We start from the raw sequence: 16273 nt of genomic DNA, 5'->3' as shown, positions 1-16273 counted from the left end.
AACTTCTGACACTGACCCCAAACATGTTTTAGAGCTGATATTTGGGATTAACTTGGAACTTAGAAGGCTCTCCATGGCCAACTTCCAGATACATATCTGATATGTAAATTGAGATCCTCAGGCAGAACACTATTGTCTGATCCAAATGCCATGCCAAGTTTAAGGGGGAGTGTGTTTTCTGTGAGGGCTCCAAGACTACAGGGCCTGGGGGAATCTCACCTGTAAGTTCTTCACATCAGAGGGAATTTCTAAACTTAGGGCTGTTTTCTGTGTGAGCTGTTTTAAGTTTTTAGCAGGTATTAAACTGAATAAAATGAATACTGAAGCTTCTATGTGACGTACAAAAGCAAACCAGACCATCAGTTCCATAATGACAATGTCTATTTAGCTACTCTGATGCCTTTTACTAGTGCCACCAGGTAGTGCAGCACCCACAGGAAGGGCTTTTGTCTTCTGAGATTTACAGTGAGTGATATGATCGACAGATGACAGAATGTTTATCTCATTTCATTTCTGTCTTCTAAAATTATCTGCAAGATGCTCTGAACTACAATGGAACAGTGTCCTTTCAGTCAGCCTGACACTGATTCTCTTAAGTTATGTTTCTAAGCTAATGGAAACAATGAATCAAACATACCCTTCTCAGCACACTGTGGGCCTGATTCACAAAAGGTCTGCATATACATGGCTTTTGCACAAAAGCCAAAAAAACATCAACTTATTCACACAGCATGCACAAAGAGTTAAATGCACCACAAACTTTGCTCCAGGGCTTAAAGCATCACTGTGCACAAGTGCTGTTTGCTTACATTTAAATGAGACATAACGCATTCATTTAGAGTAAAACAGTCCCCTTACTATGCAAAAAAATAACAATGCACAAACAAAGGCGCTAACAGTTACCACGCCTAGAGTGACAATTTTAGCATCTGCTGAGAGTTGGTGGTAACTGCACAGCAGTGTTTATAAGGGTTGTTGCATTCAACATTTTCAGTGATCAAGACACAATTCTATCTCTGGATAGTCTAAAAATAACATATCTGTGCATAAGGTCTCTTAATATTGCTTTGACATCAGTCATTTATAATAATCAGGGGTTAAATCCATCTGAGGCTCCATCCCTGCACATACAGGCTGTGCAATTACACATGATGAGGGCTGTCATAAATCCACATATGATGCACAATTTAGTGAAATCTCCATTTATCACTGTATCAGTCTAAAAACAAATGATAAAATCACATCTCTTGTTCATCCCTTGCCTGCACTGTTGGAATTACTAGAAACAACCCCCTGATAAAATCCACAGCACTTTTCAGTGTGAAACTATGGTCATTGTTTAATTTAGCCAACCCTAGCATTCCCTAGCAAATTAGTACATTAGCAAGAAAATAAGCTTTCTAGCCAGTGCATGCTTAGCAAACTGCTCAGTTATGTTGTGCTTATGCTAGCTCAAATTTGCCAGCATTAGCTTGCATGTACCAAATCTTAATCCAGGCCCTGAACCTACACCAGGAGATCAGGTCATCTGGGTTAGTGATTTTTTAAAGTCTCTTCTTAAAACATCCTTTTATTTGTCCTTTCCTTATTTTCCTTGACCTTTTACTTTTTTACCTTTCTAATGTTGTAATGTAAAGCCTGTGTCTCTTAGAGTCATTGAATTTTATGTATTTTAAAATGATGATTTCTTAATCATTGCTTTTCCTTGCAGTTTTATAAGTGGCTGCCTTCGTGAAGCACTTTGTAACGTGGTGTTTCAAAAAGGCTGTATGATTAAAGTTACTATTTCCTTTAAAGTTATATTTTTGGCCTGTTCGTCTTTAATGACAGGACAGCTGAAGAGAGACAGGAAATGTGGGGAGTAGAGAGCAGGGGAAGACATGCAGGTGATGGTCGACCAGCCGGGAATCGAGCCGACGACCCCTGCGTCAAGGACTGTAGCCTCTGTATGTGGGGTGCTTAGACCGCTAGGCCACCAGCGCCCCCATTTCTATTATTTTAATAAGTCCCAAGATGACAGAGATGCAGCAATATGTCACATGGAGTTCATATATGCAGCCTTTAGGGCATGACTGAAACGATAAGATATGAATAAAAAACAAATATTAGCACAGAGGCACTATTAGCATTCTGCAGTGAATAAAAGATAATGATTAAATGACCCGTGGCCCACAATTATTCTCTAACATCCTCACTATTACTTAAAAATGTGCATTTGCCACTCGTCTCCCATTTGTACAAAAGCCAACTTCTCCAGACTGTGAGTAATGCAGGTGTGACTCATGGAGCGCATGCAGATAGCAAGAGGAGATCTGATTACTGTTTGACTAAACCTGAAGGGGCAAGAGTCATGATTCCACTCTGAGCACGCAGGGATCGCAGGCTGTAGATGTGCCAGGTCTGGAATCTGCAGAGATGGCTGTCCTCGAGGGAGTTCTGTGTAACACATATTCAGGGTCCAGAGTTATGACAAACAGACAATGAATGGTGCAAAATGTAAATTGTGCACAGCAGACTGCAGCCCTACAGCAGCAAGGTTCCTTTTCAAACTAATGCTATCTCTGCTGCTACACAATGATTACAAAAAGTTAAACTTAATCAGGGTTGTGTAGGATTTCATCATGGCTTCATTCTGTCTTAGGTCCAAAGACAAACACACCAACACATCAATTTCACAAATGTAGAGCGCTGGATTAAAGACACAGTCCACTTTCAGACACTCCAGCTTTTAACATATTGTCAGTGTTTTCACTTCCTCCCATCCTGCCGGCCCCCCGGGTTGTGATTTTCTACATTTTTCTCATTTCCATCAACAAAAAAGGTGAAAGTTGTTCTCAGGGAGGCTTTACAAGCGGTGTTGGAACTCTTCCTCAAAACACAAAATATCTTGCGGCTGCATTACAGTATTAGTTGTTGAGGCTCTGTGGAGAATTAGAGCCTCTTCCTCTACAATGATTGCTTCTCTTGGTAGTCGAAAAGATGCAAGTGTAAGAAGCCAAGTGTAAAAAGCCTTTTCTGTTTAACTCACAGTAAAGCAAAACTGCAGTGAGGTCATCTAAATGTCCCACTTATTTTGTACCTTAGAATTAAAAACACTGGCAACACTGATGCATACAAAAAACAGCATATATTATAGACAGTAAACAAACTGTCATGTTCATACAGCAAAATGCAGTCTGAGTGAACAGAGGAGCATTTTCAAGTGTTAATGAGTCTCAAAATAAGCGGTAATTATTTCGTTTCCTGAGTTATTTATGAACTGCATTAAATGCAAAACAAGGGGAATAAAGTTCAGTGTTACTCTCAGATTCTGGGTTGAAATTAGTTTGTGCTGAAGCTACGCAATCACACTTTAAAGGAATAGTACAACATTTGAGGAGGAACTCTTGTTAGCTCTGGTGGGGATTTTACTCAGAAGATAAAATTCTCTGTCATAATGATTAGTTGAGCTTTACCTAGTTTACAGATCATATTTCCATTACTTGTCAGTATAAGTGACCCCTGGGCAGAAAGTGATATGTCTCATGTCTTTGCTGATCCTGTCCTGAACTTGCCAAAGTGGTATTCGATAATAAAGATAAATATGATCTTTCTTTCCTTGAAATGAGTAATGTGCAACTCACTGAGGATCTGTATTTGCAAGAAATGTTTTAAAAAGTTGCTCGTTTTGGCAGTGGGCCTCATCTGGCAGTAGTACAGCAATAGTTACAGGTATCAAATATTTGTATAAAGAAATGATCAATCTTGTCATTTTTAGTCTAGTTTGCTTTTGTCAATAATATAGAGGCATTAGTATTAATTCCAGTCCCTCAAAACTACTCGCAAGAGCATTAAAAAAGACTTCAAAAATGTAATAATTAACTTATTTATTTCCTAACAAAACCAAAGCATATAAATCACATGCTATGTCAAACACAAAGTTATAAACTCAAAGATTTATTGGTCAGGAGCAGTTCTAATTACAGTTGTCATTGTTTAAACTGAAATGTATATTCCAACCAGTCTGAAGGTGAACAAACAGCTAAATTCAGGATCACAGATTCTTTGGGTAAATCATCCATCCATCCATCCATTATCTTGACTGCTTCTCCCATTAGAGGTCACGGGGTGCTGGAGCCTATCCCAGCTGGCTTTGGGAGGAAGGCAGGGTACACCCTGGACAGGTCGCCAACCTATCACAGGGCTAAAATGGAGAGGCAGACAACCATTCATGCACACACTCACACTTACGGGCAAGTTAGAGTGACCAATTAACCTGGTGAGCATTTTTTTGGACTGTGGGAGGAAGCCGGAGTACCCGGAGAGAACCCACGCATGCACGGGGAGAACATGCAAACTCCACACAGAAAGGCACCTGCCCGGCCGGGGATTCAAACCAGGAACCTTCTAGCTGTGAGGCAACAGCGCTACCCACTGCACCAACATGCACCACCATGCAGTGGGTAAATCATCTTTAAAAAAATCTCCAGGTTTATCAAACTTAAGCAGAGCTAGCACCACCAGCCTTTCGGACATCCTTGCATGCCTCTGTAGGTTTAACTTGAATATAAATACTCAACAGGAACAATGTGTATCCAGCAAACAGTTTTGTCTCCACTTTCTAGATCAAAATACAGCTGAACCCCACACCACACTACAAGAGACCATCTGTCATTTTGGCTGCTTTACATATGGGTAGTAGAGCATTGTAGCAATATGGTAGCAGTCATTAACTGGAGCTGCAGACTCAGCTAGTGCTTGGTTGCTGTTCTACAGCGTAACACAACATATGAGCAACATTTTGGGCTTGAAATAATACAGAATATTAATAATTTCTTTTAACCGACTGATAATTCTGCTGCTGACTAGCAAGGGTGAGAATATTAAATGAGTCCACTTAATGTGCACACCCCTAATTTTAATTATTTAAGATTTAAGATTTTTTGTTCATAAAACAAGGACCACTTTTAAACACATTAGTAAGTGAGCTATGAGAAAGCTGGTAGACCGATTTCATACACACTTTCCAAGCTAGCTGTTTCCCACTATTTCAAGCATTTATGCTAGGCTTTGATAACCAGCGGTAAAGTATTGTAACCGCATATATAATGATCAGATATGAGAGTGGAATCAGTCTTATCACCTAACTCTGCCAGGGAGCAGATGCAAATGATTGGTGAACCATTTCTTCAGAGCTATACACTTCCTTAAAATTATTTACAGTGGCATAGCATACTTTAAGTGCATTCTTCTTAAAACCTGCTCCAGTGGCTCCCAGATCTTAACCAAACAGAGCACCTTTGGGATGAGATGAAACAAGATGTTCCTAACATGGATGAAAAATCTGCATTTACTGTACGACAGCCGCAAGTCAGCATGGACCAACATCCCTGCGGGGCATTTCGAGCCTCTTGCTGAATCAATGCTTTGATGAATTCAGCTGCTCTGGAATTAAAATGAAGTCAGGCAGCAATGTGCAAGCAAGCTTATGGGGTGTATGTAACTGATTTATGGACGCTTTGATTGCTCATGTATGTAGTTTTGTACTTTCACTGAACATGTGGAGGACAGAGGACACGGCTCGGAGAACTTGCAGGGTTGGATCAGAAAGAAGTGAATGAAAAAGTAGCGGGGGTTGAAGTCTTACAGAGCTTCATTAATACGGCCCATTAGAAGTGACAAGGAGCGCAGTGAGACTTCACATCTGGACGATACACTTCTTATTGCTCAGGGCAGCCAGCTTTTAAACAGTTACAGATATGGCATACAGCTGACTGTAAACTTTTCCCTTTGAACACCATCCATGTTGACCCAAATATGTTGCACCATGCAGTAAGTTTGTTTCTCACGAAGAAAACTGCTTCTGTCACTGTTTGTTTGGATTGTGCTCACTGATCTTTGGCTTTTACAGTACATGGATACTCCAAACAGCATAACTGTTTTTCTATGATGACACAATTGCTCTCAATATTAAAAGAAAAGGAGTCAGCTGGGGTCCATCCCTACAGAAACCACTGATAAGCTTTTAATCAAAGTTCAAGTTGTTGCTCAACAACAGCATTGTCTAAACATGAAGGTTCACTGTTTGTCCTACAAAAAGCATTCTTATTAAACAATTGGGAATTCAAACATCTTACATTTTTATAAGTAAACAGATCAGCCCATAGAAAGGTCACAACATAATTTGTTGACTCATCCATGAGTCATATGCAATAATATCAGAGCCTTATCTAGGTCATGTTCCCAGAAGCCTCTCCAAGTTTGGATGATTGTAGCACATAGACTTACGATCACGCTGTGATGATCTCAGCCTTGAAGGGATTGTTTGACATTTTGGGAGATATGCTTATCTAGCTCCCTTGCCGAGAGTTAAAGCCCTTTTCAGTACATAAAGTACCATTTTTAGGGGAATAATTCACAAAAGCATAGTTGAGTGTAATACACATGCAGGGCATTTTGTTGCTCTGATGAAATACTGCATTCATGTTATTCAGTCCAAGGTTGACTTGCCCCTACTTTTGTCTTTAACAAGGCAAGTTTAGCCAATCGAGACAAGTGATGTAACACATAGCAACAGCTACCACATGGCAAGGTGACTTTTATTGTTGAATACACTAATGCTCACTTAAAAAAGATGCTTGCTTGTCCAACATGGTACACAGGTGCTGGTTTGATGTAGTCTATAAAAGTACTTTTTATGAAGTAGGGGAGAACAGGGTTGGTTGTCACACTTTTTACTGCTTTGATGATTGCTCATCATCAAAACATCTTTCAACAGTCATTCCTACTTTAAATTGAAGCTTAAGGTGTTGGCTTGAAATGTGTATCCCTCTCATTTTCCAACTCATTTTAACAAAGAGGCAATTAACTATCAAAGACACTCTGACACATTGTCACAACCAACCCCATCACGGGGATGGTTGTCACACACTATGGGGTTGGTTGTCACAATGGTATTTCAATGGGACAAATCTTTTTAAAAAGGCAAGAAGGCAGAACTAAATTTGAAAGTTTAATTGCACTGACAAGTGATAGGCCTACATAACTTAGTGCATTTTAACATGAAATGAGCAAGGAACATGAACAGGGAACAAATCTTTAGGCCAGCCTATATAACAACATAAAGAACAAAACAAATAAGGCCTAACAGTAACGGCCTACTCAACTAGGCTACATGCAGTCACTGTCTGAGTTACAGTGATGGCAAATGTAGGGTCTGCGCACTCCAACTAATTTCACCATGCATGATTTTGCCAACATGGGGTTGGTTGTTACATGTGACAACCAACGCCAAAGAGAATGTGACAACCAGCCCCAACTGGAATTTTTTGCTAGCATCAAGGCTAACAACCATCTAACAAGTAGTTAGCTAGCTAATAAAAATCTGAACTAGCTAATAAAAATCTGACTATGGCTTTCCCCTCACACTTTGTAAGGCTAACACTTGTTTTGTTATAAACCCATCGTTTAAAAGCCTAGAAGAAAAATACTGAGGAGCTGAATATTTACAATTTGACATGAAAAACACAAAAAGTTCTCTCACCTCAAGTTCAGCTGTCTTACTCCAGAGAAGACTATGTAGGTGAACTCTGATCCTAATTCTGGAAATGTCCATACCCCAATTTCAGAGACAGTGCCCTGTGGTGGCGAGATATAACGAGTGTGCCAACCAACCTGTGTGACAACCAACCCCGTTCTCCCCTACTGTTTACTAAGTTCATGAATGTCCTCCTTTACTCTCTCCTCCTGTTGTTTCTATTTCTCAATTTGAGTGTCAGAGCCACAGTCAGAAGGCTGGATCCAGTATGGTAAAAGTATGAAATTTGAAAGCAGAAAAATCACATGGAGATCCAAATAATGAAAAAGTATAATGGTATTATTGAGATGTTTCCTTGTTTATAAGTCCATATATATAATTAGTCCATATATAATTTCCTGTACATTTATATAATGGGATATACAGTACATCAAAGAAACAAAAAGTTTAATATTAGTTTTTACAATATCTTGCATTCCTCTTCTATCCCCATACTGTACATCAGGGATACGCTGTCTGGTCTAGTGGCACGTCTTATTGCATCAGAACACACAGATCAGTGTAGTGCTCAAACATCTAAGAGGTATACAAACTCAACATCATTAACTTTTATAGAGTTTCTTGCAAAATCTTGCAGAGATTAAAGCAAAAACAAAAATCTTTTAACTAGGTTTCTCTCCATATAAAACCAGTTACAGGCAAGCTCTGCGTGTACACCCTTGTAATTTTAAACAGTGTTTTAAATCTATCAACTAAAACTGATACCTTGACATTTTTTGCTAGAGTACTTGAGCAGAAGATACAGTATGACCTTTCTGTTGCTGCTTTCAACATCTCAGTGGCTAAAAAGCTGACCCACATTCAAGTACACTGTATGTTGAATTTTATTGTGTCCTATGTGCATGTATACATGTAGACTAACAGCCCCTGCAGATAGGGACGCTTGTGCCTAGTAATTTAGCTAATTTTGTTAAAGATGGGCTCAAGTATGCTAAAGAAAATTTGCTGCACTTTAGTGTGCTGTCAGGAAGCCACTTTATTTAACCACTATTTATGGTATCTTCATTAGTTACCTTCATTAGTTAAATATCTCCTGCAGACTATTGGTTGTATCAATTTGAAAAAAAACAACAGTGAGAGTCAAAAGATTACTTTGGAGACAAATAACCATCCAGGTTCCATACTGGTTTTCCAATTTACCCTATGAAAACTGCAGAAAGTCCGTAACACAGTCCATCAAGTCTTGTTCTTCCTCTCTGTACTCTGCTTATAAATCAATCAATCAATCAATCAATCAATCTTTATTTGTATAGCGCCAAATCCCAACAAACGTTATCTCAAGACGCTTTTACAAACATAGGAGGTCTAGACCACTCTATGTCAAATTATATCTAATCTATCAGAATATTAAAAAAAAGAAATGTTCATCAAAGACAACAGATTGGCCATAATCCTCCTGACAGCCACCACTAAATAAATATAAGGTAAATAAAATAATAAAGGTGTCCTCTTGTGTCCACAGTAAACAGCAAGTCTTCCTCGCTCTCAGAATTACTAATTTTTTCGTCATCTTATGAAGCCTGCTGACCAGATAACATGATCAGTGGGCTATAGTCAGAGGAACACGTGTTGTACGTCTGCTTAAACAAAGTGGCTTTCTAACAGGTAAACACAGAAATTTTCCTCATATACTATACTCTATATACCATAATACATTGGTGTTTTGGGTCCAAAAACACAGGTAATATTGGTCAGTGGTTGACAGCCTAGCTTCTGTAATCTCTTCAGTTTTTCAACAAAGTAGCTGAGCTGACCTGCATCTCCTAAAAGAAATACACAAACTGTTGAAAGTACTTAATAAAATCACATTTAGCTAAAAAGAATAAAAATAAAATAAATACATATTATCTAATCTAATCCAAAATAAAATAAAGAATAATGATTTCACCAATTAACTAAAATAAAATAAAACTATCACTTTAAATCCCAAAGAGTACTAGAGCATTAAACTATTTGAGCACCAAATGAAAAGGTAGTAATTATGCAGAATGGTCCATTCAGGAACACACGTATGTTCCCATGTCTCCAGTCTCTATGCTAAAAGACATGAGTTTTGTGCATCTTCTCATCTAAAACATTTGACTTTTTCTTGGGATGCTTTACATATCATTGATTTTATTTGATTATGCCAAACTTGAAAGAAAACCATACATCATCCTGCTGCAGTTTTCACCTTTGTTATTACAATTGGAAAAACAGACAACTTCTGACTTATCTGTTATATTGGGAAATAATCGTATCATTGCTTTGCAGTATTTTTACATTATAATTAATTAAGAGAAACTACTGTATGTGTTCATGTATTTTGAAACTGTATAATTCTGCCTACTTCTTAGAATCTTAAATATTAAAGCACCTTTGTACTTTTTGAAAATGTTTCCTGCAGAAAAAAAGTGTCTGTACAGTATTTTAATGAGTTAGTAAGAACTTTATTAACATTAACATGACTGGAGATCAAATCCCATTTTCACACTCTATGACTTTGTAAATACAGAGTCCTCTCTTGGGTATAAAGTTGTGGCAGTCCATTAGAAGCTCAGTGTATCAAGAGCAAAAGGTTCTGTCAGTGGCTGACAGTGCATGAAGCCCCATCATTGTTTTATAATACTGGGCTTCCACTACAGCTTCTGCAACAAAGTCCAACTAGGCACAGGCCAAGACATTCAACGAATAACAAGGATGAGCGGAGTCGAAGTCGGGGAAGTAATTTCATTCTTTCACTGAAGCATCAAAAGAGAAAACCAAAGTGTAGCTATGGGTGTGTGAGAGGTGTAAGAAAAGATGTGTATAACTCCAGTTGTGTGATGTTTCAATTCATAATTGACAGTGGTTACAAGAAAATAGCAGGGCTTTCCAAGTTTTGACAAGCCCTTGAGCAAATAAATAAGATATACCCTGTAGAGGTGACGATGTTAAAAACAAAACCTGCTCCAGGCAAACAGACATGATGTGCTTCTGCTTATTACTGCCGGAGAAAATAACACATGTGTGTGCGGTGGATGAGCGACATCATCCGTGTCTTTGAACAGGAAGTGATGTCCCTGTCACCGTCTCTCCTCCAGAACCTAATTACAGCTTTGAAGGCAGAGCAGTTCTGCCTTGTCGTCCAGGTATGTAGTGTAAGTGTACCTCCAAACACCTCTGAGCTGCATCAAACGTTCAATCAAAACTTCACCTGAAATTGCATTTCTACACTCCCTTTTAATGACACACACCAGGTTACGGTGAGTGAGACGGGAAGAGCAAATGCCACCTGTGCTGCGTGTTTTGCATACACAGCAGATGCCAATGAATCTCATTACAAGCACACACGATACATCTATAGCAAAGAATCTCTTTATGAGTGATTAAAGTATAATTTAAAACCATTATTCAAATACACTGTCACTGTGAGGGTGCAAGTAGTCTATAATGAGCTATCTATTTAATCCTTGGAATGGATGTTGACGTTGCTTGGTGTTAAAATGCTTTTGAATTTGAAAAGAAAATTAACAAAGAGCTGTTTAATTCTTATATTTTTAGCATGAGAGCTGTGTTGTTTGTGGCAGTAAGCAACATGAACAGTCCAATGGCCTCCACCTTTGCCTCTTACCATATGACCCAACACACATGCATGCACTTTTTGCTATAGGCCTAAAGCTTGACAGTCAAGGTTGCAAACCGCCGCACAAGACACATTTACATGGACAGTATTTCTTCATCTTGATAGAAATAATTTTGAGTGAAGATACAGGTTCAAGTGTTTCCATGGCATGGATTGAAATGGGTCAGGTGTTTACATGCACCCACAAATTTAATCAGAACAGCTGTGTGAAATACACAAAGGGGATGTTAATGTTTCCTCTTGCACATTTTCCTCAAGGCCTTTCCCCGTTAGATATCCCCACCTACCCCCCAGACCCCCTGTCCGACCCCGTGAAGCGACCTTGGGTTTCTTGAGAGGCGCTATATAAATATCAGTTATTATTATTAAAGGTTTTATCCACTTTAAGTACCCCATCTGCAGCGTTTTCCATCAAATTCTAATTTGTTCAATGCTCCGGACTACACAGTCTTTGTGCAATTTGTAGTGGACTTTTTTGAATGACTCCATATTGTATATCTTCCTGCCGTCTCAGCATTGTATTATGTAAAAGTCTGACATGCAGTTTGACTTAGAAGCCGCAATCTTCTGTAAGTGGAGAAGAACCGCAGGTCAAGACATGTGTATGTCTTGACGTTGGGTATGCGCATAAAAAACACTGTTTACATGGGACAATTTTAAACTGTTCAAAAGGTTCTTTACTCTGCTAATCTGGTAAAGAAAACTCTGAAAGCCCACATTTGCCAACAAAGCTATCAATCATGACGACATCCCTTCTTTTGGCATCATATAACCAATTAAAAGTAAACTTCTCTAAAAAATGAGTGCTTGCACAAAAATGTGCATGAAAAGGACCAGATGTCATAACAAAAAGCATGTCTGATAAAAATGGATTTTCACTGACATTTTAGTTTTCATGTTTCACCTATGCTCCATCTGTTTCAATGGAGAAGGCGGGTTTTAAGACATATACTGCGGCTAGTCACCAGGAGTGGCTCTACATGTTTTGGCTTCACTGTCTGAGAGGGGTTGTGCAATTCAACTCCTTCTCCTGTCTCTTAGTACCGCTGAGCAAAGACAGGGAGTGAGAGAGTGAGTTAGAGAAGAGAGAGAGTGAGATGCTGTTTACTTTAATAAGCAGACTTAATTGCTGAGAATGTATGTTCAAAGACAAGTATCATTATAAACAATCTCTCTGTGTGTGCAGACATAACTCATGTAATGTCAGATGATACTAGCTTGTGCTGAGGCATGTTGCTTGAATAGTTTCTTGCAAGTTAATCCCGATCCTGGAAAAGATCAGACATTAGACATCATTACAATTGAGTGACATGTGATGATCAAAGCTTGTCAAACCAAATTCTTATACAATAATGTTGCCTACTGTAGCTTTAAGTCTTAGCATTAATGTTGATGTTGCCTTTGCTTATTAATAGAAACTAATAGGGAGCTGTATAGTTCTCATGTCGTTAGTTGGAGAGCTGTGTTAAGTGGCTCTTAACCCTGAATACAAGCGCCTCCGTTTCCTTATTCAAAATAGCTGTAAGGCCAGAGTCTCTGCGTTTGCCAGGAAATGTTCATTGGGATTTGATCTTTTCTCAGCCTCACAATTGATTCAGTGTGCATCGTTAATGTTGCTGACACAAGTGGATATTCTTTAAAATATTTACATCCAAATGTTAACGTATTCCTATGTTGCACTGAAGATCACTTGGAACCAACAACAAAATGTTAAATACAGCTGTGGTGTGGTCGCAGACATACATTGCATCCATCGCCGCAGGCAATAATACTTCACATCATCTCCAAGGTGAAATCCCTGCCAACATCACGGGAAACCCTGTTAGGGAGCCTGGAGGGGGCGGGTTGGAGGTATGTGATAGAAACACTGCCTCAGCTACATTCAGAGGAATTGCTGTTTCAAGTGGAGTCATCAGCATATTTTCAAAATTCACTGTCATTTCCTTCATTGACCGTAACAGCAAAAACACTTCAGCGCTCCGCCGCTTGACGGGCGCTATTCAACAGGGACCGGCTGAATAGAAGCAGCGAGCGTGCAAGAAGGCCTCGTCCAATCACAGAGCGGACAGGCGTACCAGGCTGAGGAAGAAAGAGAGGGAAACGGAGCAGCGGGGGAGATATTCTTGTTGAGAAATTGCATTACAGGAATGTGTGATTTAACAATAGGAATGGGTCTGGCCAATATATTCACTCTAAATGTCAGGGAGGCATTCTTGGTTGCCTCATGCAAAGTTGAGAGAGCAAAGAGTTTGGATGAAATGAGGATTTAGCTGCTACAAAGGGTAAATGTCTGCATATTAAAAATGCATAGGACCATTACAGGGGCCCAAACATACTGTGGATGACATACTGAGTTCCCCTTTTCCTAAAACTAAACATTTTCCACACTCAAAAGATAATGAAGAGGAAGAAAAGTTCAAAGAAAAAATCCTTTAAGAGAAATGTTTTACAGCGTCAAATTTATGGGATTTTTTCAATTGTCTGCACATAACACCCATGTCTTATGAGCAAGGCTATATTTGAGCCATCTCCCCCAGCAATAGCTCAATTTAATAGAACAGTAACGGGATACTAGCCTAGAACACTGTTCAATTTGATTACGCAGTTCATGGGGACTGCGGACTTTGATAAAGGATTGATTTATTTTGCAGGGAGCTTGAAATAATAATCCTCAGCTAAACCTTCATGGCCTCCAGGCTCAAACTTTTAATAACGTTATGAGAGGGATGAGAACAGTGCATCACTCCAGGCCTGGTGCGGCTCTGCTCAGCCGTCCTGCACAATAGGCTCCTCCTGCTGTTGTTGGTCCTGCTGCATGATGGGTCGTTTGTTTTTGTTTGTTGGTAGGCTTCGAAAGCCATCCAGGAATATGCCCTTGGGTTTATCTTAAAAGTCATATGTGCACTTATATAACTTGTGCCATGAATCACTGTGGTGTTTACAAAGACTGTAGCACTATGTTAAGGCTGCAGAGTCTTTCTAATAGTGCTGGGGCTTGTTATTAAAAACCAGAAGACAACATAAGGTTAGAGGCTTCACAGGATGCAACCAAATGCAAAAAAAGGAGGCTGAGATGAGGGTGGATGAGGGAGAATGTGATATAAACAGGCTGGAACTGCCTTGAACTGCCACTGGGGGCTCATAAAAACTGAATGCAGACCCTGCTTTGTGTGAATTATTTAAATCTGGAGGGCAAAGAGCATACAGATGCTGCATTCTAAATAATGATAAGTGGGCAAAAGCTTCACTGCTGACATGACAAGAAAGTCTTAATTACAGAATCATAAGATCAGACACCAGTCAAGGTCTTATGATTTGCTGTTTAAAAGATGTAGGAAATGTTTAAACTGGCCTTATCCGTTATTAGGTAGTGAAATTGCTGTCGAGACAGCATCCAGTGTTATGACTTCATTTCATGTATAATCAAAGGACAATTGTGATTTAGAGGAATATTTCAACACTTTGGGATAACCATTGCTTTAGCCCTTTTACACTGCATGTTGAAGACGAGACTACTATTAGTTATGCCCTTGTCAATACAACATATTATCACAATATTTCAGATGGAGCTATTGTATCAGCTCACGGCCACAAGCATCAACGTTTTCATCGTATTACCTTCAGATGCAAAAGGAAGTCTTTGGTATTGCTGTTGAGTTTGTTTACCTGCCAGTGTCATGAAGAAGTTGATAACTGCATCGAGGCAACCAGAGAAAGACATAAGAAAGGCGCCAGCCACGTATCAATCAAATGTGTGGTCCTATTTGGATTTTTTTTAACAAGGAGTTGCCACATGAAAATTTGATCTACAAGGAATACTGTGTACATGAAGGCTAACCTCACTCTACTTCACAAAGAGATAGCATTAGCTAACACAAAGCTAATGCTAAATTAGCTACACTAAAAAGTCAGTTAACCCTGGACGCACTGAGCCTATCAAAGCTGAGCCCTAATTCAAAGCAGGCAAAAAAAGAGCACAATTCATCACTTGCTTCATGTGCAAAGACTTGTGGCAATACAACATCATGGAAAATGACGGCTTTTGTTATCTGCTAAAAACAGTGGAACCTAGGTTAGTGACTCGTCATAATTTTATTTCACCAACACAGACTTCCTAAAGCTCTTTCGAGAAGTGAAACTTTGAATTGTTGAATGTTTGAGAACAGCACAAACAAGTTTGCTTCGAAACTTCCGGTACTCAAAGATACACAAAACTTTCTAACTATTATATTTATGTAGATATATAATTTATGTACTTAGATATTAATTCTAAAAATCTAGAAATATTAGAGCTGAGCTTTTATCCATTTTAAAAACATTATCAGAAGAGTTTTTTGTGCTATGCTTGTGTGTGCCGTCCCTGGCTGCACATCCTCTGGTGAAGATGACAGCTGGTCATTCTTGTATTTTCAAATGTGATGCATTTGGAGAAACACTGGGCAGCCTTTTTGTTGATCCATGGAGGAGTCATGCTAAAGCTTAGTCCTGCATATGCTCCATTCATTTCCCCCAGGACCGGTTCACCATCTTTGCCCGGGATGCTCAGGGCTTAGCCAAAAGGCTTCGTCTGGCACCCCGAGCTGTGCCCTGCCTTCCTACAATTCAGCCTCCGCCTCTCCAGGCATCACACATTCCTGATGCCTCTAACATGGAGACTACGTAGTCATAAAAGTAATGAATGATATAATTATTTTTAAACTCAGCACTCAAAGTCCATTCGAAATGAACAATTATCAGATGCTGGAGTTTCTACGTCGTCTGGTTTGGAATCAGATGGCTCCAAAAGTTATACTACACTCTCAGCATTGTGCCATGTTGTATTGTGACTGTTACCATGGTATAGTTTGATTAACATATGTCAGTCACCATGTTGGTCACCACACCCAAATAGTCAAAGGAAATAAGCAGTTTTTGAACATGGTTTTCTAATAGTTAGGGCCATTTATTTTCACTCAAATATTTGCTGATGCAATGTGTAGAAGTCAATGGCAGTGGATTCATATGTGACTGTATTAGCAGATTATGTGACAGATGACTGACAGCTGCTGTCTCACATTCTCCAGGCTTGAGCAGTTCACTGGGGCAAACTTTCC

Source organism: Notolabrus celidotus, chromosome 8, assembly GCF_009762535.1.
Source record: "Notolabrus celidotus isolate fNotCel1 chromosome 8, fNotCel1.pri, whole genome shotgun sequence".
NCBI lineage: Eukaryota > Metazoa > Chordata > Actinopteri > Labriformes > Labridae > Notolabrus > Notolabrus celidotus.
Note: the sequence above shows the minus strand (reverse complement) of the source record.